The sequence below is a fragment of the Callospermophilus lateralis genome, unplaced genomic scaffold (genome assembly GCF_048772815.1).
Source record: "Callospermophilus lateralis isolate mCalLat2 unplaced genomic scaffold, mCalLat2.hap1 Scaffold_66, whole genome shotgun sequence".
Lineage (NCBI taxonomy): Eukaryota > Metazoa > Chordata > Mammalia > Rodentia > Sciuridae > Callospermophilus > Callospermophilus lateralis.
This window is the reverse complement of record NW_027514882.1, coordinates 7,490,571-7,514,455: the sequence shown is the minus strand read 5'-3', so window position 1 is coordinate 7,514,455 and position 23,885 is coordinate 7,490,571. Positions and strand designations below refer to the sequence as shown.

The following is a 23,885-nucleotide window of genomic DNA, read 5'->3' as shown; positions in this document are numbered from 1 at the left end:
TGGACTTTTTTTTTTACTATTGAGTTTTGAGTGCAATACTCCAAATTGATCAGATATTCTATGGTTTGCAAATAATTTCTCTCAATCTGTAGCTTGTATTTTATTCTTCTTAAGAAATTTCTTACAGAATCAAACTTTTTAATTCTGATGAGACTTAATACAGAAACGTCTTCTCTTATGTATTGTGCTTTTGAAGTGAAGTTGAAGAACTTCTCCTGATAATTGTTCTTCTTTTTTTTTTTACAAATGTTGTAGCTTTACATATTATATTTATATCCATGATACATTTTGAGGTAACTTTTATAGAAATTTTTAGTGAGGTTTAGGTTGAGGTTCTTTTTTTAAAAAAATGTGTATTCAATTGCTTCAGCTTGATTTCTTCATTGAATTGTCTTTGTTATTATGTTTGTCAGATTAGTTTGGCATATTCAAATATTCGTATGGGTCTATTTCTAGGTTCTCTTCTGTTCCATTGTTTTATGTCTTTATTCGTCTGGCAACACTTTAACATCTTGATTACTGTAGCTTTCAGTCAGGTAATGTGAGTCCTCCAACTTTTTCTTCATCAAAATTGATTTAGCTTAATTAATTTTATACTGGATATTTTCTTCTGTCCCCATTTGTCTCCTCCTTTATTCTAGGGAGTAAAGTTCTTGCATAAGTTCTTCTTTTTCTTGTTGTAACTCCTGCAAATGCTGTTGGTTTTGCTCCAATCTATCCTCCAACCACTGTAGGAGAGGCCCGCTGACTGCTGACATCTGACTGCACAGATTCTTGGTAAACACTGAACCATTATGGATCTTGGTTACCGAGTCCAGATGTGTAAGGCTGTGAATCCTCCTATATGCATCCTGTTCCTCCTGACAAAGGATCTTGGGCAGCTCCACTGCTGATTCAAGGCATTCTTTTCCAATGGTGACATGGGGTACAAGATGGATTGGAATTTCAATTCTCTCATACTCTGAGCTCTTTTGGGCCAGTATGGATTGGAAGCAAGTGTAGAGTACCCGACCAGTCTTTGTGTTTTTATCCTCTATGAAACAGGAAAAAATAAGTCCTACAAAACCTTGATCCATCATCTGGTACATGGCTTGAGTGCGAACATCAACATGTGAAGGCCAGACAGTTATATGAGGATGGGAATGATACCAGCCCACAACACTCATGGGGCGACCTGTTAATTCAGCCAACCTCTCTGCCTCTGTTGAGGCCGCAGATAGCTGCTCTGGAGAAATTTCTACTCGGTCCTTCCTCTTATCAGAACGTCGCAAGATGATGACAGAATGAATATGAACAATTCTGACGGTGTCAACCTTTTCAGCAACTGTGCGCATTTCAGTTCCGGTATATGCAAATTTGGAGTCACTCCTACTTGTGTCATCAGTCAACTCCCCTATACACAGTCCCATCACCTCCTCCTTTTCTGTGCTCAGAGCGTGGTTGAGACAAACTAGGAAAGCATCAGACTAGAGATGAACCGCCTGCACCGCCTGTACCACCTGCACCGCCATCTTGATCCGACCCAGTTCACGTCCGCCTCGGGCCCACTCTGGCCTGATCAACGGGGTGCTCCCTGATTTTTTTAGAATAAACTAGATGATTCACCTCTCAACGAATCACCTAGATGGAGGCAGGGAGATCAAATTAGTAATATTCAGAACCACTTCTTTCTAAAGGGACACGTATTCAAATTCTATCACCCCTAATGCCAGTATTTCACATAAGATGCTGCAGTAACCATAATTAGCAATTCATAATGGTCACAAAAAATTCAGGTTTGATTGCCTGGGCAAGCACACGTGCTTATGTATGATGAACATCTTCTGGTTTGTGTTTGCTTTGCACATAAGAATGTAAATGTAAAAGCACTGAATGTATTCCTTTAATAACAATCACACTGCTAGAAGTTAACAAAATGTATGACACTGCCCTTAATTCTGAGCCATAAGGATAACTTTAAAATAAATTATATTTCTACCCATTCAAAAATAATGGTTTTAAATAGATGCAGGTGTTTAAGCAGTGTGTTGTCATCCTTGTTTTTGATTCCTCAGCATGAACCAAAATGCATTATTTCATAGACTGATTTTGGCAAAGACATTTGCTTTTAGCTTTTGCTTGTGTATTTTTTTAAATTATTAAATTTATTAATTTATTTATTCTAGTTAGGTATATATGACAGCAGAATGCATTTTGATTAATTGTAAACCAATTGTAGAACAACTTTTAATGTCTCTGGTTGTACACAATGTAGTGTCACACCATATGAACCCATCAGACACGCCCCGAGGGTAAAGTTGTTGATCTCATTCCAACATCTTTTAGCTTTTGCTGTTTTTATGAGGTGGGTTACAACTTAAAACTGATAGGTTTCAAATGCTTCAACATTATTCCTTTGGATGTTTTCTCCACATTGAAAATAAGATAAATTTGATAGCAATCAAGATATACATTAGTCAAGCAAGCTTTATGGCATTTATCTGGAGCTCTCTAAAGCACCTTGAACGGGTTAGGGAGAAGAACCAAAAGGGGAGGATGCTAGGACTGTTATTGTTGGTGTTGAATTGTAATTGCTTCAGCATCCTTGGGTATCTCACTGACTGAAGTTGGAATAGGATAGAATAGGGAAAGTGTTGATCTTCCTACTCTCTGTGAACTGGAGTCCAGTAGATGATTCTTCCTGGCAGGCAGCATCTAAACTCACTCCTTTCAGATCTGTTTAATGTGATGGTTTCATTTGGATGGCTCCTTTTTTGGGTAAATCTGAGAAGTTAAATAGCATCTTATCTTTTGAAAGGCAAAGTTGAGCTAAGTCTATAGTGGAAACAAATAATGTTATCTATTTAAGTGTAAACTCATGTGAACAATTAAATTTATTTTGTTTGAATAATCAAACAGTTTCCACCAATATACAATTCAAACCAGTCCTGGGTAAAACATAACGGGGGTGCAGAGAGCTCCAAACATGTTTGCAATTTTTGAGTCTGCTAATGATATTGTTAAACCTTTGCTTGGAGGAAATGTATGCTGAATTTCTTCCTAGGAATGTGGTGGGATATAGAATGTTTCTCATTATTGTCCAAGGGAATGGTCCTGAGAACAATACCTAATCAAGATGCTAATATTCAAATATCATTATTATACAGGTTAACTACACGTCCATTAACTTAGTCACATAAAGGCCTCATACAAAACTTGTACTCAACTAGAGAAGGTTCACAAGGGGTTTGGATATTGAGGGCCAGAAGGATGAACCAAATATAAGACCTTTGGATGTAAATTAATTGAGTTTCACATTTTATCTACTTCCATCTCATAAAGATAGATCATGAAACACTAAAAAAATTTTCAGCATTAGGGAGTTTCACAATTTCTATATTATTAAGTATATAAGGAATATCATAAAAATCTCATTAATCTAAAAAAGCTCATGCTGTATTTATTTTACCACAGAGCCACTCTGAAATTTAACCATTTAAAGATTTTCTTAGTTGACAATAATGGTGGGTGGGTCTTCTTCTGGTCTGGCTAAGCTCCTGATTGGGTCTGGGTCTACTCATATGTCTCCAGACATTTGCCAGATGAATCACTGGTCAGATGGTTCCATTGCAATGTGTTGGGTTGGGGACAATGGGAGTATGCTGGCTATGTGGTCTTGTGATCCAATAGCTAACTCAGGGCTCTTCCTATGGTGGCACTGGCACGCATTCCAAGATCCCAAGTGCAGATAGATTGTAAGACCCATTTTCAAGTTCCATTGGCCAAAAATTTGTGGTTAAGCCCAGAGCAAGTCTGGTTGAGGACCACAAAGGACATGGATGCAGAAAGAAGTGAAATAATGAGGACTATTAATTTGTTATATATAAAAAATGAAAATTCATTTTTAATAACATATGGATAAACATGGCATGAAGAAAAAATTTAAAGGATTGATGCCTTTGAATGATAGAACTGCCTCTTAAAGGTACTGCTTCTTTGAATAACATCATAGTTTTTATTCATATGTGTCTATATTGTTAGGAGTTCCGTCCTTTTCTAATCTTAGCTGTTTCTTTCCATGTGGAAGGAGCAGGACTAGGACAACATTCTTGGCTTCTCTGAAGTCCCTGCCTTGCTGCTCTTCAAGGGAAGGTGGAATAAATTCTCTTTAATAAATTCAAGAATGCTTAGGATAGCTCTTTTCTTAGTCATGCAGGTGAATATGGCTGCAGACAGCACATCTGCTTTGTCATAAACAAAAGTGGAGACCTACCCTTTGTGACTGAGTAGGTAAGTGTTTAATTCTGTAGATCCAAAATTGGAAGATCACCTGTTCGTAAGTAGACACACTTTCTAATTTTACACATATTGAAGATATCTGTATCTTCCATCTACCTTAATCGTTTTCTTATTTGTCATTAGAGCATAACTTGGGTCTAACCTACCATTGGCTGTAGAACATGTAAAATTGGTCATAGCCAGCTCAAAAAAAGTAACACGAAACTTCTTGCTGTCTTTTGGTTTCTCCAATGCAATATCTAATAGGCCCACTACCTTGGAATCATCTGGCATTATTTATTAAACATTCTGATTTCTGTAGCCGTCCAAAACCTACTGAATTTCTGAGGCTATTCAAAGAACAGACCATTATTACGGAGCAACCTCTGTGTTTATTTTGTTTAAATAGCTATTTATATTATTACTTAAAGTATTTATGTTTAAATAAAGATGTATTGTTTTCAAAGTATCCCTGCTCTCTTCTCCTTATATCCCCACATGACATTTTCACCTTGTCTGCTATCCATTGTACACACCATTTTTACTTTGATATTCATTCTTATAAATCTTTTCCTTAGTTTTGGCATAGAGTGTATGTACCTGTGTGGTTTTTGGAGAGAGCCTTCCACTTTGCATGTGCTTCTGCATGTTACCTCAGTGAGAGGGTGACATTCTGTAAATCAACTCTTCACTAAACCATTTTTTTCATGGCTCTATCCATTATTCATTACATTATTTATATCATGATACATAGCATACATTATAAATTATAAATACTTTACATATACTTTATATACTATATATTATTGTATGTGAATCTACCTGATTCTTTTTAATGGAAACCATATTCCAGGTTATAAATATAAATTTTTAGTGATCTTCCTACTGATTGATGCATTATTTTCAAGTGTTTGCTCTTTGAAATGATGCTGCAATGAATACTCACACATAGGATTATTATGCACTATAAAGATAAGCAATAAAGTAGTGGAATTTCTAGACATTTATATGTTTTAAATGCCAATGTATATTGCTTTACATGCACTAATTTACATTCCCCAGTCATTTACTAAGATATTCACTTTCCCCATCTTAATATCAATTTTTAAAGATCTCATATATGTTTTGATTTGCATTTCCTTGATCATTATAAAGTTGAGTATCTTTCCATTGGACATTTATGTTTCCTGTTTTGTGAAGTTTCTGTTTATGCTCTTTACCCATTTTCTGTTTATGCTCTTTTGCCCAAAGTAGGGTTATTTTTTCTTTTGCTTCCTCCATTCCTCCTTTTAAGTAAATGTTTTATTTTGGAATAATTGGGGATCTATAGAAAAAGTTGGAAAGATAGTGCAGACAGTTCCTTTGTCCCTTGCACCTGCTTCTCCTATTGTTATCTTATAACAATAAGACATCTTATATCACTGTGCTGCATGTATCAACTAAGAAACCAACACTGTCATGACACTATTCATTAAGTTCTAGATGTTATTTGGTATTTACTCATTATTTCACTCCCATAGCTTTGAATTCTAGTCCAGGTTGAATTTGGTCACCATCTCTACCTCTTGAGACTGTTCTGTCCTGTGATAGTATCTCATTATTTCCCTGCTTTATATGACTTTGACAGTTTAGAAGTATTGGCCAGGTACTTTGTTAATGACGCTCAACGTGAGTATCTGATATTTTTTCCTCCCAAAAGACTTGTGTTATTTGTTTCACAGAGATGACGAGCCTCCTCATCACATCCTACCAGGGTGTACATAATATCAACGGACTCTTGACTGCTACGGTTCAATTTGATCATGTGACCAAGGTAGTGCTTATCGGGTTTTTCACCATAAAGTTATTTTTCTCCTCTTTCCACATTTTATTCTTTGGAAACAAGTCATTGAATTCAACCATACAATAGGAGAGGGGAGGAAGGTGGGCAGGAGCTGGGTCATAAGTTCCCCTTCTAATGGGGTGGCACCTTTGGAAGTAGTTGGAATTCTTTTGCAAGAATTACTTGCCTTTTCTTCCCTTTTTATTTATTTTCTCAGTCAGGTATATCAGCACATACTCATGCACTATTTTTTTAATACTTCAGGTTATAACATAGTACTATGTTACTTATGTTATGGCTCAAAATGTTCCATCTTTGGCCACTGGGAGCTCTTCCTGGTTGGTTTCTCTGTCTCTTAGACTTGCACATAGTTTTATTTACTTTGAGACATGACAGAATGCCCTGGACTCACTTTGAATTTTATCTTTTGTTTTTAATGAATATCTTCATCTATTCTAACTAATTTCTGAGAGTGGTATAAATATTGGAAAATATTTTTCCCAGTCTCTTTCTCGTCTTGAAAATTTGATATCATAATTATGCCTATTTTTCTTAAAGATTTTTATTTTGGTTTTTAGATTTTTTTTAAGAGAGGATCTTCTTTACCTCTTAGGTCATAAAATTATGCTCATTTTTCTTCTAATACAATTTTTACTTTTACATTTTTTATTTTTACATTTTTAATCCATCCAGAATTTACTTTTGCAAATGGTGTGATGTAAAGATACAGTTCTAGCACTCTGAATTAGAAAGTTAATTATTTCCTCTATTTGTCTTTGGGTCTCTGATGCCATATTGTTGGGTGGGAAAATGTAAGGGGGAGGGAAAATGTGAGGCAAGGGGAAATGATCTAGATAAGTATCATTGGCAGGAACTTTTGTACTTGTTAATGCTTTCAGGTGCCAGTGAAGGAACTGGAAACTAAAAGCTCCAGGGGTATCAAAAGACGATTCTATTTTAGTGCCCATTTAGAAGCAAAACTACACGTTTCCTGCATCCATGTGATGGTTTCACTTCTCCAAAGATGCTTTATGAAATGGGATACCCCTCTAGACACTTTGTCCTTCAAATACTCCCAGAAACAATATAGAGGTATCAAAGGAAAACAGGTGAAAGACTTCATAATTTTCCTGGGGAAAAACAACAAAGAACTGCCTTTAAACTTGAAATTGTCTAAATGTGAGCTCACTTCTACCAAGATTTTTTTTTTTATCAGCACTTTAAAAAACATTTCATGATTTAGTCATTAGATTTATCAACTCTGAAGTCTTGCTTAACTGCCATTATTCCCAAGTCTAGGAAATAAATCATACTCATTGAAACAGTAGATTGACCTTTTCAGGGTATTTCCTGGTAGAGGTGTACAGTATTTCTCTGTGCTCTCAGTAGAGCACTTCAAAGGCGTGAATAATTGAATGTCTCCATTGAAATGTTCAATGTTTTCTGCAAATCCTTCCTAAGGCCAGTGAGACAAATTCTAAGGAATTACTCTGAACAGAGTTTGTATTATTCAAAGAGCCTGAAGCTCTTCACTTACCCTTTGGAGTCAATTGCCAGGAACAGAAACTATCTCTCCAGTTGTCTAAATTGGTTAGGTTTTTGCCATTACCGAGGAAACTTATTGTCTAAGATATAGGGAGGAAAATGAAATTGGCTCAAGCCAGGTAGCACTCCAGCAGGTGTATAGCTTTCCTGCCCATCTCCATCAACCCATTTTCCTTTAGTTCTTGACCACCTATTTGCAATAGGCTCCTTATTTATGCTGAAACCATTTGCAACACAGTTCTAGAACACCCTGCCAAGCAATGTCATTCTCATTTTAAGCAACTTTATTAAACAAGTGAACTCAGCTCTATGGCAGGAAGATTCGTGGTACAAAATTAAAATTGCTTGATTGAATCTCTACATTGGCACATTTTATCACTAATATTGAATAGGTCCTTCATGGATCAAAATATGGAGAGCATTTATACCAAGGAGAAATATCACTTCTTTTTTGAAGCTATTCCAGGAACATTATGGATAACAAAAAGACTTTCTAATTGGAAAGAGCCAAAGACTCTTTTTCCAGACTCACCCAATACAAGAGTGTCTGCCATGCAGTTGGTTCTCAATAACCTTGAACTAAAAATAGAGGCCTAAAGACTATACAGAGTATCTGTCCTGAAAGTGTGAGTAGTTGCTTTTGTGGAGTGTGTCAATTCCATTGTTTAAAATAACCCTTCTGTTGCTCTTTCAGATAATAGTATGGAATGTGTACAAAAGGAAGTATAGAAATCTGACTGCATACTTTTATTACAGTAATAGGATAATAATAGCAGATTTATGGTGTGTTTACTATGTGCCAAGGGCTTTCCTGGATGAAGCACTTTAGGCTTCATGAAAGCAACACATAACATTTTTATCCCCAATTTCTAGAAACACAGAGTGCTTAGGATTTGAAAATGTTTCAGAAGTACCTGTTGAAAAGAAAAGAATTGTTATAGAATGCTGCTTAATCTTCATACCCCCACCAACTGGTGAAAAAAATTAAGTTCAAAGGTCACACATCTCTAATAGATGGAGAAGTAAGATTTGAAATCAGGTTGTCCATCTATAAAGGCTATGAACTGGACCTCTATGGTATCTGTTTACTCTTTCAGTTTTAACCTGCAAAATACAGTAAAATTCAGGGATGGCAGTTTCACAAGGATTCACTGTTTCTGAATTCCCGGTCCCCCACCCCTTGTGCCACTAATTATAGAGAGGCCAGTACAAGTCTACTTTCCTGCTCATTCAGGAAAGAAATGTAAAGTGCAGTGTAAATAAATAGTGTCATGTCTGGGGAACTAGGACGTGGGGGATTAGAAAATTACAGACATCTTATGCAACTTCGATGAGATTTTACTTGTAGTATCACACCAATTATACAGGTCTTTCTATTCACATAAAGCGCTCTGTAATCGCTGACACTTACAACTGACCTCTTCTGGGAAGATGACAAAGAATTCATTGTACAGGGCTTTATTAGACAATTACAACAGGTGAAAACTTCTGCATTCCTTTTTCATTATGTCTTTGGCACTTCTGGGAACAGGAAAGGCACTGAGTTGCTTACATACCTAACCAGGGCCATGCAGTTCGGAGCCGGCCAGGGTAGCTACTCTTGGGGTAAGCAATGGAGAAGAATGCCTTCATTGTCAACTGAGAAGGAAAGCCTGCAGCTGCTCTGCTGAAAGGTAAATAGGAGGGGAGATTCTCTCCATATAAAAACCAATTCTAATGCACCCGACATTCCTTGGACCATCACATCAAACCACACGTGGCATGAAAAAGTGCAGATTTCAATTTAGGTAATGTACACGCCATTGAAGGTTCGCAGAGGACCATGACCAGGCCAATCCATCTTCAGTAGATTAATGTCTGGGTTAGGCAGGTATGTCATAAAACATGGCCAATGCAGGGAGACACACAGGGCTGGCCTGCCTCTTTTCTAATGCACTGAGATGCTTGCCTGTAACACAGCTTTGGTGCTTGTGGACTACTGCTTTTAAATGTTCCCTCTGACCCAGATAATGTCAAAATGTCTGAATACATGTGATCCTCTTTTACCAAAAGAGCATCTCTAATGTAATGCAAATGCACATTGTAGGGGAAATTCCAGCTGAGAAAATGAGGCCTTATATTTCTAAAACCATATACATGTCAATAGCCCATTATTCTCCTGTTTTAAATGTAATTGCAGCCCAGCTTTGAATGAATTCCTGAAATAATAAAATACATTGAGGAGCAGTCACTGACTCTTGCAGTTATTTTATGCCTGCTCTTCCTCCCCTCAGTCCCTCCCCAGGCCCCAAAAGCAGAAGACACTGTGGAGAAGGGAGGAGAAGAAAGAGAAAAGTGAAAGTCAGATCCCTTGTCTTGAATGTGTTATCAGAACACTATGTGCAAAGAAAATATGCAGTACTACAACACTGTTGCCTCTAAACCGTTTATATAAATGTATGGTGCATGGGCCAATTTCACATGACAAATTATTTCCAGGCAATTAAGAATACTTATAATTGTTTTCTTTGGGAGGAACTTCCTTCTGTTTCCATCTTTCTTTTAAAGCTAATGTTTCCTGTGAAGGCTCAACAGCAATCATTTTGAAAAAGCCCTTCAAAATTGCTTTCTCTCTTAGTCATGTGAGCTGTCCTGCCTCCTTTTGATAAATTTAACATGTGTGTAGTACAACCTTTATCACCAGACTGGTGAATTTAAAAGGCCCATTATTTCATTCTATTCCCCCTCTGACACTCCTCTTCTCTACCCTTTCTTCCCCCTCCTCACCCTCTCCTTTTTCCCAGGAATTGTCTAAGAAACACTTCTTATGGTGAAAGATAACATAAATTAATTTTACAGCTGGGAGACACACAGTGGTCTTCCTAGTATTTTTCTCCCTTTGGAAGGTAATTGAGACTATGTCTCTTTTATTAAGTAAAATTAAGATATCCCAATTTCCAGGAACACGGGAAACTTACCAGAGATTTCAGAAATAGCAAATAAGAACATTTTAGAAAATTAAATAGAATATTGCTTGGTGCATCCTACACTTTTGCAGGAATTCTGACCTCTCAAATCTTTTAACTTTCAAAATATAAAAGTGCAATAGAATTCATTCATCTTGGAAAGATCTTAAACGCAGCTATTCCTTTTCCTGTGTGTTTAGGTTAAATTTTACAAGGGAAATATTGCTCTGGTTCAAACCCTTCCCAGCATTTCCCGCAAGGAAAAAAAAAATCTTTTAGGTAATCATCATGCTTCTTTGGTCCAAGGACCTTAAATCTGTTTTCTAAAGTTTTCTGAATATCTTGAGTTCCATGATAAAGCACCCAGAAGGAAAGAGTCCATTGAGTTTGCCATTAAGTCTGCTTTTAGCTGCAGGTCCAAAATACTCAACAAGTCACTTACACATAAAACATAAAACATTTATTATTTCCAGAACGAGTAGGCCAGAGTAGGTAATTCCTAGGTTGTACATAGAAGTTAATAATATTTATAAATAACCCTTTCTTTCAAAGTTTCTTCTCTATACGTTTCCAAAGAGAAGTTTAGATTTCCCCTGATGACCTCAAAATAACTGCAGATACACCAATCATCACAGCTTTATGAAACCACATCTCAAACAGAAGGGGATATGGGAAGTGATGGCAGAAAGAATAAGACTTTCTGTACAATTCTTCTTATACCTCATTGGCCGGAACTGGCTCTTTTATCAGCCTTATATGATCAATAAGTGACAAGCGAATGGGGTTATTCATGATTTACATGAGAAGCCACCTCCTGGAACTGAGCACACTGCCACCCAACAAGAGGCATTTTTTTCAAATGAGGATGGAAGATGAAAGGAGGACAGACACCCAATAGTAGTATTCCCATCAAGGTACCAAAGAAATAATATAGTTTCTTGTTACTATTTTGTCTTCTTCTAGTCGAACATTTACACTTTTTTTACTGTAAAACCCAGGCCTTTTTAGGTAGTACAAAAGTTCTTTATCCGATTTTTTAAAACCTGACAAGTAGTCTGGTTGACAGACATTTTAATCTTCAGTCAGAATAAACTTCCCACTCCATTTGGAGGGGTATATAAAATATCTGCATTAAATAAAGCACTAGTGTGATTTCTCTGAATAAGTTTGGCATTGCAAAAAGCACATTGTTTTGAAAAACTAGATTTTAAGTTGATTTATAGAACTTTGATTATATGTTCCAATAGAAATGATCAAAAATCATGGTTGGTCTTCAAGCTGGTCTTCCAAATCCCATGCTTCCCAGGAGATCTCTGGCATACAATGTTGACTGTACCCTTCACTTATATTATAATTGTTTCCTGAACAATAGTTACAAGTTAAGCAGTTGTAAGTCTTGGGTCACCTATATAAGTACTTGGAATTTACCCCCAAACTCTAGTGTTATGCCAAACAACTTGTGTCCTAAAGCAATCTAATCAATCCTTTGCCATAGTTGAAACTTACTTCTTTGATGTCTCAATGAGCTCATCCTTAAGTATTTGAAAGAGATACAGTGCCCTTCCTGCAATTGTCACTTGGCTCAGAGCCATGCGGATTTGCTGCTTCTGATCATGTAATCCACATAATCAAAAGTTTTTCCACCTCAAGAGTCAGCCCATTCTGCTTTATTATTCCATGTTGATTGCATCAACCCAGGTACAATCAATGCCATGTGGCATCTCTTGCTTCAGTAGCCTGCTATCTTTAGGTGGTCAAAAACATGGATTCTACTTCTTTCTTTTGGGGATCTGTCTTATTTTAAACAGTTTTAAAGACAACAGTTGGGTGTTTGTCTCAGCAGCACATATACTAGAATCAGCCTCTTCATAAATATGACATGTAGATTTGAGAAGTATTCCATCATTTTATATGTTCAATTTTTATGTTCTCAGATATTAAAATAATTTTAAATTAAAAAAATGGTAATAGTTGAAAGGTTTAAGGATAGTTACCAGTTTCTCCTTGTTATTAAAATTCTTGATTATTTAAAAGGATGCTTAGAGTATCACTTAGAAGTATTTGGTTGCTGGTAATAGGCACCTGAAAACCAGTGGCTCCAATACTTTGGAGATCACTCTTCTCTGTTACAAAAGAGGTCTATAAGGAGCCTGGAACTGGTGTCACAGACATTGAGTACCTGTGAATTTCTTCCCTTTCTGCTTCAATATCACCAATTCCAAACTCTGGTACTGGGTGAGAAGCGGGATATAATAAGAGTGGAGAATGAAGAGGTGCCATCAAAAAGGAAATGAGTGGGCTGGGGATGTGGTTCATGGTAGCGTGCTCGCCTGGCATGCATGAGGCACTGGGTTCGATCCTCAACACCACATAAAAATAAAATAAAGATATTGTGTCCACCTAAAACTAAAAATAAATATTTTTTTAAAAAAAGGAAATGGGCAAAAAAAAGAGGAATTCTTATGGGAACAACACAAAAGAATGGAGATGTCTCTGGTAGCTACAGTTTGTAAAAATATAGAAAGTTAACTAGTTCAGTGGGACTGCCCATGGTGGAATCCTTAAACATTATTTACTAAGGTGTCACCAAGGAACTTGGAGTTTTCATCTTTCTTTAATTTATGACACAGATTGTATTCATATAAATTCCACCTCTTATCTGTTTCTCATCATGCTGAATTTCTATCAATGTTTGTTAACCCTGAGGATAGACAAAACTAAAATTAGCTCTACTTCAGTCTGAAGGGGAAAATTTTTTGCAGATAAAAACAGTCTCTTTAGGTCTTGAAGTCTCTGGTAGTTGATTAGTCCCTGCAGTAGGGAAAATTAAATTTTGTGGTTGAGACCCAGCGTGCTTGGATGGTTTAATAATACTATGGCCATCGTCCAATGGCTGACAACCAAGAACCGAGGTACGTTCTGTACTTTACTCCCTCGTGCAACACCTGAAAATCCTGAGGCGAATCAAACAGCAAATTAAAGCTCAGACAACCCTCACCTGCAAACCATGCATGGTATAAGGAACTCATTTTAATGTTTTCTGGCTGAAGTCATAGGGGATAGAATGCAAAAGAATGGCCACAAAGGAATCCTGGTAAGTTCTTAAAGCACCTTAGTTTGTGATACATTTTTTCCCTTTCTAGTTACTTACAACTTTAACTGTGCTTAAGTTAGTGATATTTTTTTCCTCAAAATTCTATGCTGTACAAGGTCTCCTTAAACACAGAGTAACAACAACAACAACAACAAAAACCCAAAACTTAGGAATGGACATGTTACATAGGAAAGGTGGGAGTGTTCAGAAATACCAACATTTGAAATTTAATACCTTGTCCTGGAATTTTTCTAGCCCTAAGTAAAGATTACATTGCAATTGGGAATTCAGTGACTACACAATTACAAATATAGTCCAGTTGATGCTCCAAACCAAGTACTTGGAAGGACCGTTTGCAAACAGATCTTGGATTTTTTTAAGCATTATTGAATCTAAGCCTTATTTATTTATAGGATCTAAAATGTTTGGCTCAACGATTTTGATTGCATTTCCAAAGAGATTCCAGAAGAAGAGTTTTGGTGTTTTAATTTATTTATGATGCAAGTGATTTGTGGATAAGGACAGAGATTGAGAATGGTAAACTGAAAACAACAGAGAACAGAGGATGAGAATGTGTATTAGCTTTCAACTGCTGATACTTATCTTTCCCTAAACTGAGTGGCTTACAACACACAAATGTAAAATCTCACAGTCTGAAGGTCAGAAGTCCTAAAGTCAAGGTATGGGCTGGGCTAAGTTCCTTCTGGAGGCATTTGAGTGAAGCATACCCTTGCCCTTTCTGGCTTTTACAGGTCTTCTGCATTCCTGAACTCATGGTCCTCTCCAGTCTTCAAGGCTCATTATTCCAACTTCCACAAAACATCTTCCTTCTCTGTGGTTGTCACACTCAGGTATTCCTCTTATCTGTATTTCATGATTATACTGGGCCCACCTGGCTACCACAGGATAACATTTCCATCCTAAGACCCTAATTACACTAGCAATTTACCCCTGATCATATATATATATATATATATATATATATATATATATATATATATATATATATGTATATATTGTATATTATATATACCAGAAATTGAACCTGGGGCACCTAACCACTGAGCCACATCCCCAGTTCTTTTTTTTATTTTATTTTAAAAATATTTATTTATTTATTATGAGATAGAGTCTTGCTAAGTTGCTGAGGCTGACTTGAACTTATGATCCTCCTGCTTCAGCCTCAGGAGCCACTGGGATTACAAGAGTGTACCACCGTACTGTACCTGCTATATATATGTGGTAACATATTCACACATTCTGGAGATTAGGATGCATACATTATTTAGGCTACCCTGGTATGTGTGAAAACCTATCTCTAATTGAATTGATGATTCTGGGATGAGTGAAGTAGAATTCTTCTAAAATTTCCTATTCTTCTGTGAGAATTCGCATCTATACTCCCTATACTACTTGTGAGTATTCTTTTCTAAAATTTATTTATGAAATTAAAGTGATGTTATTTCTGATTTTAAAAACTTCAAGAGCTTCCCATGATGTCAAATAAACTGCAAATATGGGCTCAGTTAGCCATCCATCCAAAGTCTTTCCCATGTGGACCTAACTCATGTTGAACTATTATTTCCATTTAAATCACTCACCTCAGGGTTCATTTTCTTTTCCATGAATCTTTCATTAAGCTGCGCCCTCAGCCAATTCTAAAATATGGTCACCACCCAACTCATTCTATAAGGTCTCTTTCATATCCCACCACTTCATAGAGGTTCCCAGACAGTTAATTTTGAATTATCATTATTAAAAAAATATAACGTGCACAGGATGTTATGTTACAGAAAGAATCCCATACATGATCCCCTTTTTTTATTTTTGGGTAAACTCTATAAGGAGGTAATACTAGCTCACCTTTTCATTCCACATGAGGAAACTTGGTCTCAAAGAAGTTATCTAAGCCATGATTTACACATCTCTTCCCTTGACCTTGCCCTCCAAACTTTGTTTCCCTATGGTGGTATTTGTTGCAGCCTGGCCCCAGAACTCTGTCTGCACTAGTCTGCCATTCTGTGGACTCTCGGGGAAGGAACCACGTCTTTCATTTTAGACTCCATGAAGAAATAATTAGCATTTATCAAGTGCCTATTGTATACAGGGCACTTTTCTCATTTTTATTATTGATGCCTCACCATTACTTTGTTCATTTCATTTCATAGATGAACATTGGAATTTTTTAAAATTACATAAATTTCTTTGGATACACAGCAAGTCTGCATGATACTCAAGCCCATATTCTTTCCATATGCCTTGCAGCATACACACTCAATAAATTTTTCTTGAAGTGAAACAAATATCACTGTAGTGTAACTATCGTGAAATATGCTTTCCTTAGGGACATGGTAAAATGAGCATGGAATGTGCCTTGAGGTGATACTCCAGGAATACATTCTGAATGCCAGCACCAGGGGAACAGGGCGTTGGGAGAGAGGGTTTTGTGAGTACACTTATATTTTGTGGCCACCAAAATACCCTCCCTTATCAGAAAACTATGGATAGAGCCAAAGCTTGCTCAGGGGGAATGAATTTACCCATTGGTAAATAAAAAGTACCTTACACTCAGTTAGCCAGGATAAATGATTTAGTTTTTATTTCTGGCTAATAATTGAGTAACACTCTGGTATGTGATTCATTGCCAAGTGGACACTGTTGGTTTCACACAGCTGTAGTTAGGGATGGTAAGCGCTATTTACTGGGAAAATGATAATGCAATTGGATGTTGTACTGAACCCAGGGGCGAGATAATTTCTGTTGTGCTGTATTGCAGGCCTGCAGTTAAAGTCTGTTTGGCCAGCCTGTTGGTAGGGCCTGTGTAGTTGATATTAATTCACAGGATTTCGTTAGAGACAAGGAAAGTTTACTTTCCTTTTCTATTAAAGCAAATGGTGCAAAGATTTAGCCCAAGTGACTTGGTATTTTCCAGAATCACAGTTTACTTTCCAAGCATATAGAATGAGTTCTTCCCCTTTGGACTTGTTCAACTGAAATGTTTACACTTTGATTCAGTCATCGCACTCCTGGGAATGCACACTAAGGAAATGACTTAAAATAAGAAAAGAAGCAGTGGACGTATTTTTGCAATGTTATTTATAATCACAAAACCTTGGAAAAAACCGAAATATCCAGAAATCAATGAATGCTTAACAAATTTTTGCATATCTCCTAAGGGAATCATCATGTTTGAATCAAATAGTAATTATGGTGACCATTCAATAAACAAATACAAAAAAAAAAGTAACAATATGGGAAATATTTAGGATGTGCAAGTCAGTGAAGAGATAGAATGCAAGTCTAGCTAAAGTACTCCATTTTTATGTAAATCACATATTCAGACCCAGTTCGCCTGGTCAAGCATGTCATGTAGTCTGGGATAGTCCACCAAATCCTCCATGTTCTCCCATTACATGACCAGAGATTTCCAAATGTTTCCCAATGAGTGAGAGAGGGAGGGTTGGGGTCCACTTCAGTCATCTCTCCATGTGCTTCCAGTGGCTGAAGGTTGCTGGCTGCTGAATAGAGCATAGTCTTTTCTAATCATATCCAAGGAGAGTGGCTGAGGGCAAGTTAGCCCCAGTAAGTTTTAAAAGGATCAAGGTGATGTTTGCTCTCCTGTAATACTTGACCATGGGGATTACTCAGCAAAATGGATGAAGCCAACTATCCACGCAGAATATGAAGATGCCCCAGAATAGTAGAGGTGTGAAGGTTTCCAGTGACAAATGCCTTGTGAGCCAGTATCAGTGGAGAAAGAGCTGCCCGTGGAATTGTGGCTATCTTAGGTAAAATCCATTGGAAACTATGGGGCTCTATACTCTCCAGTGGAAAAAGTAGGCTGTGGGAACTCATGTTGCTTTGGGGGCAGTGCTGATTAGAAATGGCCAAAAACTAAAGAGCTTCTGGTGGGGACCTCTGGGTTGTTCTGACATGGCTGCATTCTCTTGGCATTGATCCTTAGCAAGAGGACCAGAATGGAGCCAGATTGGAGACCTCTTCTGTGCATTTTGAAGTCCTCAGGGGAAGACTTTCCCAATGTCTGGCTCATTGAAGAGAATCCATTCATCAGTACCCTGAGTCCCAGTTGCACAAGTCCATTGTACACTCTACTCTTTGTTCACACCAACCCTCCTAAGGAACAAGACTGGATCAGATTTAGTCCTTCTCTGTTGTAGAACCAAAGCTCTCCCTTCTTCTCTCCCTCTTTACTGAGACCAGGCATGATCCTTTAGTTTCAACACTGCCATACTCTCATTATTATTTACGATTTTGGAAATAAGATTTCAGGAATTTATGTCTATTAGGCCTTCATGTAGCCAACCCAACAACTCCCTCCCTCCAAATCTCAGGAGGAGGGCAAGAATTTATGTTTCTTCTGTCCCTGCAAAACCTCTGAACATCCCATGTGGGTTTGTCTACTCATTTTCCAGAATTTTCATACAGAAGAGGAAATTAGTTTTGTTCAGACTAAAAGTTCCTCTTACTCTTTTTTTGTTCAAGAAAAAGAGAAATATGCAAGTTTTGCTCCAAGATATCGCTGCCTATAATTGAGTAATATCAACTGAACCTTGACTGATGGAGAAGGAAGACAAGAAGGATGAAAAGGAGGAAGGAAAAGAAAAGAAAGAAGGCAAAACCAGAAGGGGAAAAAAGAAAGGGAGGGAGAAAATGAGGTTGAAGAGAAAAGGTGGGAAATGATAGAAAGGAAGAGGCTGTGTTATAAAAATTGTGGTAACAATTATAAAAAGTACTACTCAAATGGAAGAGAATAGATGGTGAGGACTTTGGTCTGAGTCTTGTTGTTTCTTTTCAAGATTTTCTTTATTATTATTTATGTAATGGGGTAGAGAAGCATTGCTCAGAGTCTCAAGTTCATTTTCTATGGAACACTAGAAAATTTTGATTGAGAGAATAAGATTTATATTCCCACCCAGCTCTGTCATTGAATTATGTGACAGACAAGTTCCTTAACCAGTCTATGCCCAAACTGATCATTTATAAAAAGTGAGATCTCTGACAGAAATTGATATCACATTTTCATTAGCAACTGCCATGGATATTTATGATATCTATTTAAATTCAAAGGGAACCAAAGAATAGGTAGCAAATTTGGTTAGTATTATCATTATTTTTGTTGAAATGGAGATGTCAGAGCAAAATTTTAGTCACTCCAAGATACTAAAAGATTAAAGGGTCACCAAAGAGATGTTGAGTAAGATTTGGTATGTAGAGAGTAAAAAGCCAAGAAGATACAAAAAAGACTAGTACCACTGAACTGTATCTCTAGCCCTAAACAAAGATATATTTCTGTAAGCTTTTCTTATCATATGAATCCTGATTTCTATCCCCAGGGAAACTTTAGTAAATGCTTGCTGATTTAGGCAAAATATTTTAAAATCTTAAAATTCCCTCCACCTGCCCTCCCCCCACCCACACCACAGATTAATTCATGCCTCAAATTGCTTTGTTTTCTATTTCCTTTTAGCTGCTAGAAATACCTTCTCTAATATCCCCACTAATGAAAATAATTAAAATAATACCATTAATAAAGTACAAAAGTCAAGAATTTCCTGCGGTTCCCATTTAGATAGAAAGGAAGTTTAAATTTCTCCTCTAATATTTAATGAAACACATGTGCGCACACACACAAACAGAAAGACACCCCCACCCCCTTTGTCCTAAATGATATGCTGTAATTATTAAAATAGATCAATCTTCTTGAAAGAGAGATCCAGTCATGATTGAAATTCTCAGAGAAGAATCACACAATTGTAATTTCAACAACTGTCACTGCCTGAAGGCTAATTTACTGAAGTTAATGTGTAGGAGATGATTGGCAAGCTAAAAGATGCAGGCCCAAATCTTCAGGAAAAAACTAGCGATTTTGTTGAGCACCTTTTTTTTTTCCAGATACTCTTCATAAAGTAGATTGATAAAGACAAATAAAAATGAAGTAGACAGAAAGACATGGTGGAGTCAGGAGACAACAAACCTAAGCACAGAGGACATCTGTTTTACCTGACTGCCTGGAGCACTGGGTTGGGGCCTCTTCCCCTCTAGATCCACATGAAGATGTGTGTGTATGTGTGTGTGTGTGTGTGTGTGTGTGTGTGTGTGTGTGTGTGTTTGAGCTGAAGATATTGGTGGCTCTAGAAGTGGCCACAAGCTGCAGATCTGGTCAATCATAATCTTCAACCATCCCAGCCACAGTGAAAGGCACAGGGAGGAAACTCAGTCCTAGCCAGACCTTTGAAAAACCTCATTCTGGAACAAATTCCTGACTTCACTTGAACATCTAACAATGCCTTAAGTTAGGCCAAGGATAAGTCAGTGAATGAGACCCCCCACCCCCTGAAAAACACACCAAGGCTGTTCTGTGAGCACTCAACTCGTGGAATACCTCTCTTGTGTCTTCTAGTTCTACAGTCACCATATTTTGGTCAAAAAGAATAATTTCTTTGCTTTCCGTTGCATATATTTCTCAAACTCTCAGCTACATCTGGAGGCTCCTTTTGCAAATTTGATTTCTACACAGGTTGAACCAATGTCTACTACGTGACTCTAACTTAATATGTGCTTGTTCTGAATAAAGAATCTCCTCAGCCTCTTAAGAATTTACCCAGTGTAATTAGATACACCCTGATTCATCCAAATACTATCCAAAGGCTAAATATCTGTAGCCTTAATTGAAAAAGCTCATTAACTTTAAATACAGATAAAGTTACTGAGGGAAAAAAAATCTCAGTAGAAATACTCTAATAGATTGTCTAGGAAGACAAAAAGGAAAGGCTTGTGTATTCTAACCAATTAATCTTGACATTGTGTACATCGTTCCACTTTGGATCTGAGTCTAAGTGCTTCAAAAGAAAACATATGCAGCCTTCTGGCTGAGTTTGACCCGCTCGCTAGATATTTAATAGACCTTAATACTTTAAATCATCTTTCTGGTTAATCAAAGAGTAGCTGAGGGGAAGTTTCTCTTTATAAGAGTTTTCCAGCTAACAAATGAAGAAGGAATGCTACAATAAGAATATTACCCTTTTGCAATTCCTAATGAATTAGGGATTCTAGGTGGTGACTCCACCCAGAATCACTTCTGTCACTAACAACCAGAATAAACAACACCTCTACAGTAATCTTGCCCCAAAATGTGGAGCTGAATCAGATGAAGCCTCTGGATCACGGTGTCTCAACCTCAACACTTTCGAGGCCAGATAATTATTCACTTATGGGAGATGTTCCCACAATTTTTCCTTATATTCTCAGATATTTAGCAGCATCTCTGGCCTCTATTTACTGGATACAGATAAAATTTTCATGTTATGAAAACCAAAAATGTCTCCTGGCATTGCCAAATGACTCATGGAAAAAGGAGATCTGGGGGCAAAATCATCCCCTATAGAAGTTACTGCTGTGAGTTCAAGTACCAAATTGGAAGTCATACTTAGGATAGTCAGGCATACAAGGTGATAGCATACAGCAGTATTTCACAAGATCCACACAGGGAGCAGATTCTAAAGGATGACATGTTTTCTGTTTGCTTACAAGGAAAGAAGTAAACAGTGATATAGAAGGGAAGTTCATAGATTTAAAAGTGAAAGATATCATCTAATCACAATGTGTGGACCTTATTTGGACCTTGAATAAAACAGACTATTAAAATTATAACAAATAAGGCATTTAAACACTGAATGTTTGATTATTTTAGGAAACTTGGTAATTTTAGCTGTTTCTGTATTTTACATATATTTCAAAGCGTTCTTATCTTTTAAAGCCACATATAAAAATCACCCCTAATGGAATGTGATGATTTATGTCTAGGATTTGCTTCAAAAATTGGCCATGAGTAGGTAGTTTTACAAACTAGATAACCAATTATTCAGGGAACATTGTTCAATTCTGTTTATATTTGTACAATTTTTAAAATTCTATAATAAAATTAAAGTGAATTATTTCTAGAAAAGGAGGTTTCTTCGGAGAAAGGGCTACAGAAATATTTAGGAGAACTATAAGCTTCAAAAAAGATATACATATGACTAGATAGATAGATAGATAAATTCTTAGCCATGAAGGGAAGAAAAAGCAACTCAAAATACTTTTAAAAATTTTTGTTGGTTGTGGTGGTGCACATCTGTAATCCTCGCGGTTCAGAAGTCTGAGGCAGGAGGATCGCTGGTTCAAAGCCAGCCTCAGTAAAAGAGAGGCAGGCAACACAGTGAGACCCTGTCTCTAAATAAAATACAAAATAGGGCTGGGGATGCAGCTCAGTGGTTGAGTGCCCCTGAGTTCATTCCCTCGGACCTACCCCCAACAAAATTCTTAGCAGCAGATTTCTGGAGTGTCACCCCCCTATAATGTAATGAAGCCTCTTGGAGGACAGAACAAATGCAGAGTAACAAATACTGCAAAGTAGATCAACAGGATAGTCAGTGGAGTCAAATGTATCTTAGCTTCCTCACAATGAGATTGAATGAAGACCACTATCTAAATAATTCAGCCAAAATTTGCACTAATCGAATTTCTACCTCTCTTGCCCAAATTCAAACTAATTTTTAAAATATTCTCCTTGCGTTAACTCATACCTTGGCATTAGCCCTCAACTGAGGTAAATTCATGTCACCTGAATAATCGCTGCCTTTGGGTCTCCATTGTTTTCATCTGCACTCTTCCCTCTCCGATTCTTCCCACAATGAATTACCTTTATAAAGCTGAGATACCAGACATCACATCACCACCATTTTTAAACATCTCAATGTTTTCTAAATTTATCCTCATTAATTCCAAATCTGCAGCCTGGAATTCATGGCTCTCCATGATCTAGATGTTAGATTTTCTAATATACATTCACTATCTTAAATCTGATCCTTGCCCCATAACACATACACAAACCCTATGTCTCTCCTTGATTCCACTCTAGAGTTTCTTCTCTATTACATTTATTCATTATATGTCTATATTGCCCATCTCCACTAATTGTATCTTTTGCATTCATATGCATTTGCAATGCTTAACCAAATAGAAACTACTCTACAAATCTATTTTACCACTTGGAATTAATCCCATATGCTCATTCTTTCACATTTATTTTTCCACTAAACAATGCCTCAGTCCCTTTGGATTGAAGTATATCTATTTTCACCAATTAATTGAGATTTCCAAGAAGATAGAAACTAGACTTTATCTAATTTTAAATATATTTGCACTATAGGTTGCACAAAATGTTCAGTGAATTAAGTAAATTGGTGAGTTAAGTGAATTGGTTTCCTTCATAAAATATTAAAGTAGAAATGCACACAAAATGATTTTGAAATAAACAGTAAACCAGAAATCCCTGTGAAATGTTCTTGTAACCAGAGGAAAGAAGCATAGATAATGGGTTAGAAGTTCAAGATGAGGTTTGAGTCTCAAATTCTGCAATTCCTATCTCTCGAAGAAGTCGCACCTATAATCAACAGGACAAGAATTGGAACTAGAATGCTACTTTACTGATAGCTGGATGAACAATGACATTCTTGTTGTAGCCCATATTTTTAGAAAACAGAAGGTGGAACATGTTTAAGTACTAATGCTCTACTGAGACTCAATTTAGTTGGAGCAAGGCAGCCAAAGTGAGGAAGAAGTAAAGTGAGGCCAAGAAGCAGGACAGGTAAAGACAAGGTAGCTGCTCCACAAAGGGACACAGCTGCTCAGTAGGTTTCCTGAGACACCTCTGTATAAGCCACTGAGAACCACACATTAGTGTGAAATGACCAGGGAATTTTTTGGTGAGGAGTTATTTCTAGATTACCAATTATTCTTTAATGATCTCTGTTTTCCTTTATGTCAGTACAACGTGGTTAAGATTGCTGTGGATTTGGCCTGGTATGGTGGCACATGCCTGAAATCCCAGTGTCTTGGGGGGGGGCTGAGGCAGGAGGATTGTGAGTTCAAAGCCAAACTCATCAACTTATTGAGGCTCTAAGCAACTTAGTGTGACCCTGTCTCTAATAAAATATATTTAAAAAGGGCTAGGGATGTTGGTCTGTGGCTAAGCACTATTGGGTTCAATCCCTGGTCTCCCTCAAATAAAAATGTTGCTGGAGATTTGTAGTAAGTTATAAAATTGAGAAGTGTGACTCTTCCAACTTTATTCCTTATTTTTCAACATGATTGTGGCTATTCTGGATCCTTTCTGTATCCATATGAATGTTAGAACCAACTTGTTGATATCTGCAAAGAA

The 23,885-nt window shown here is 37.0% G+C and overlaps 1 pseudogene; it reads right to left on the bottom strand.

Annotated features, from left to right (window-relative positions):
• Positions 1–256: 256 nt before the first annotated feature.
• Positions 257–1,567, bottom strand: LOC143389848 (lys-63-specific deubiquitinase BRCC36 pseudogene; annotated as a pseudogene).
• Positions 1,568–23,885: the final 22,318 nt, after the last annotated feature.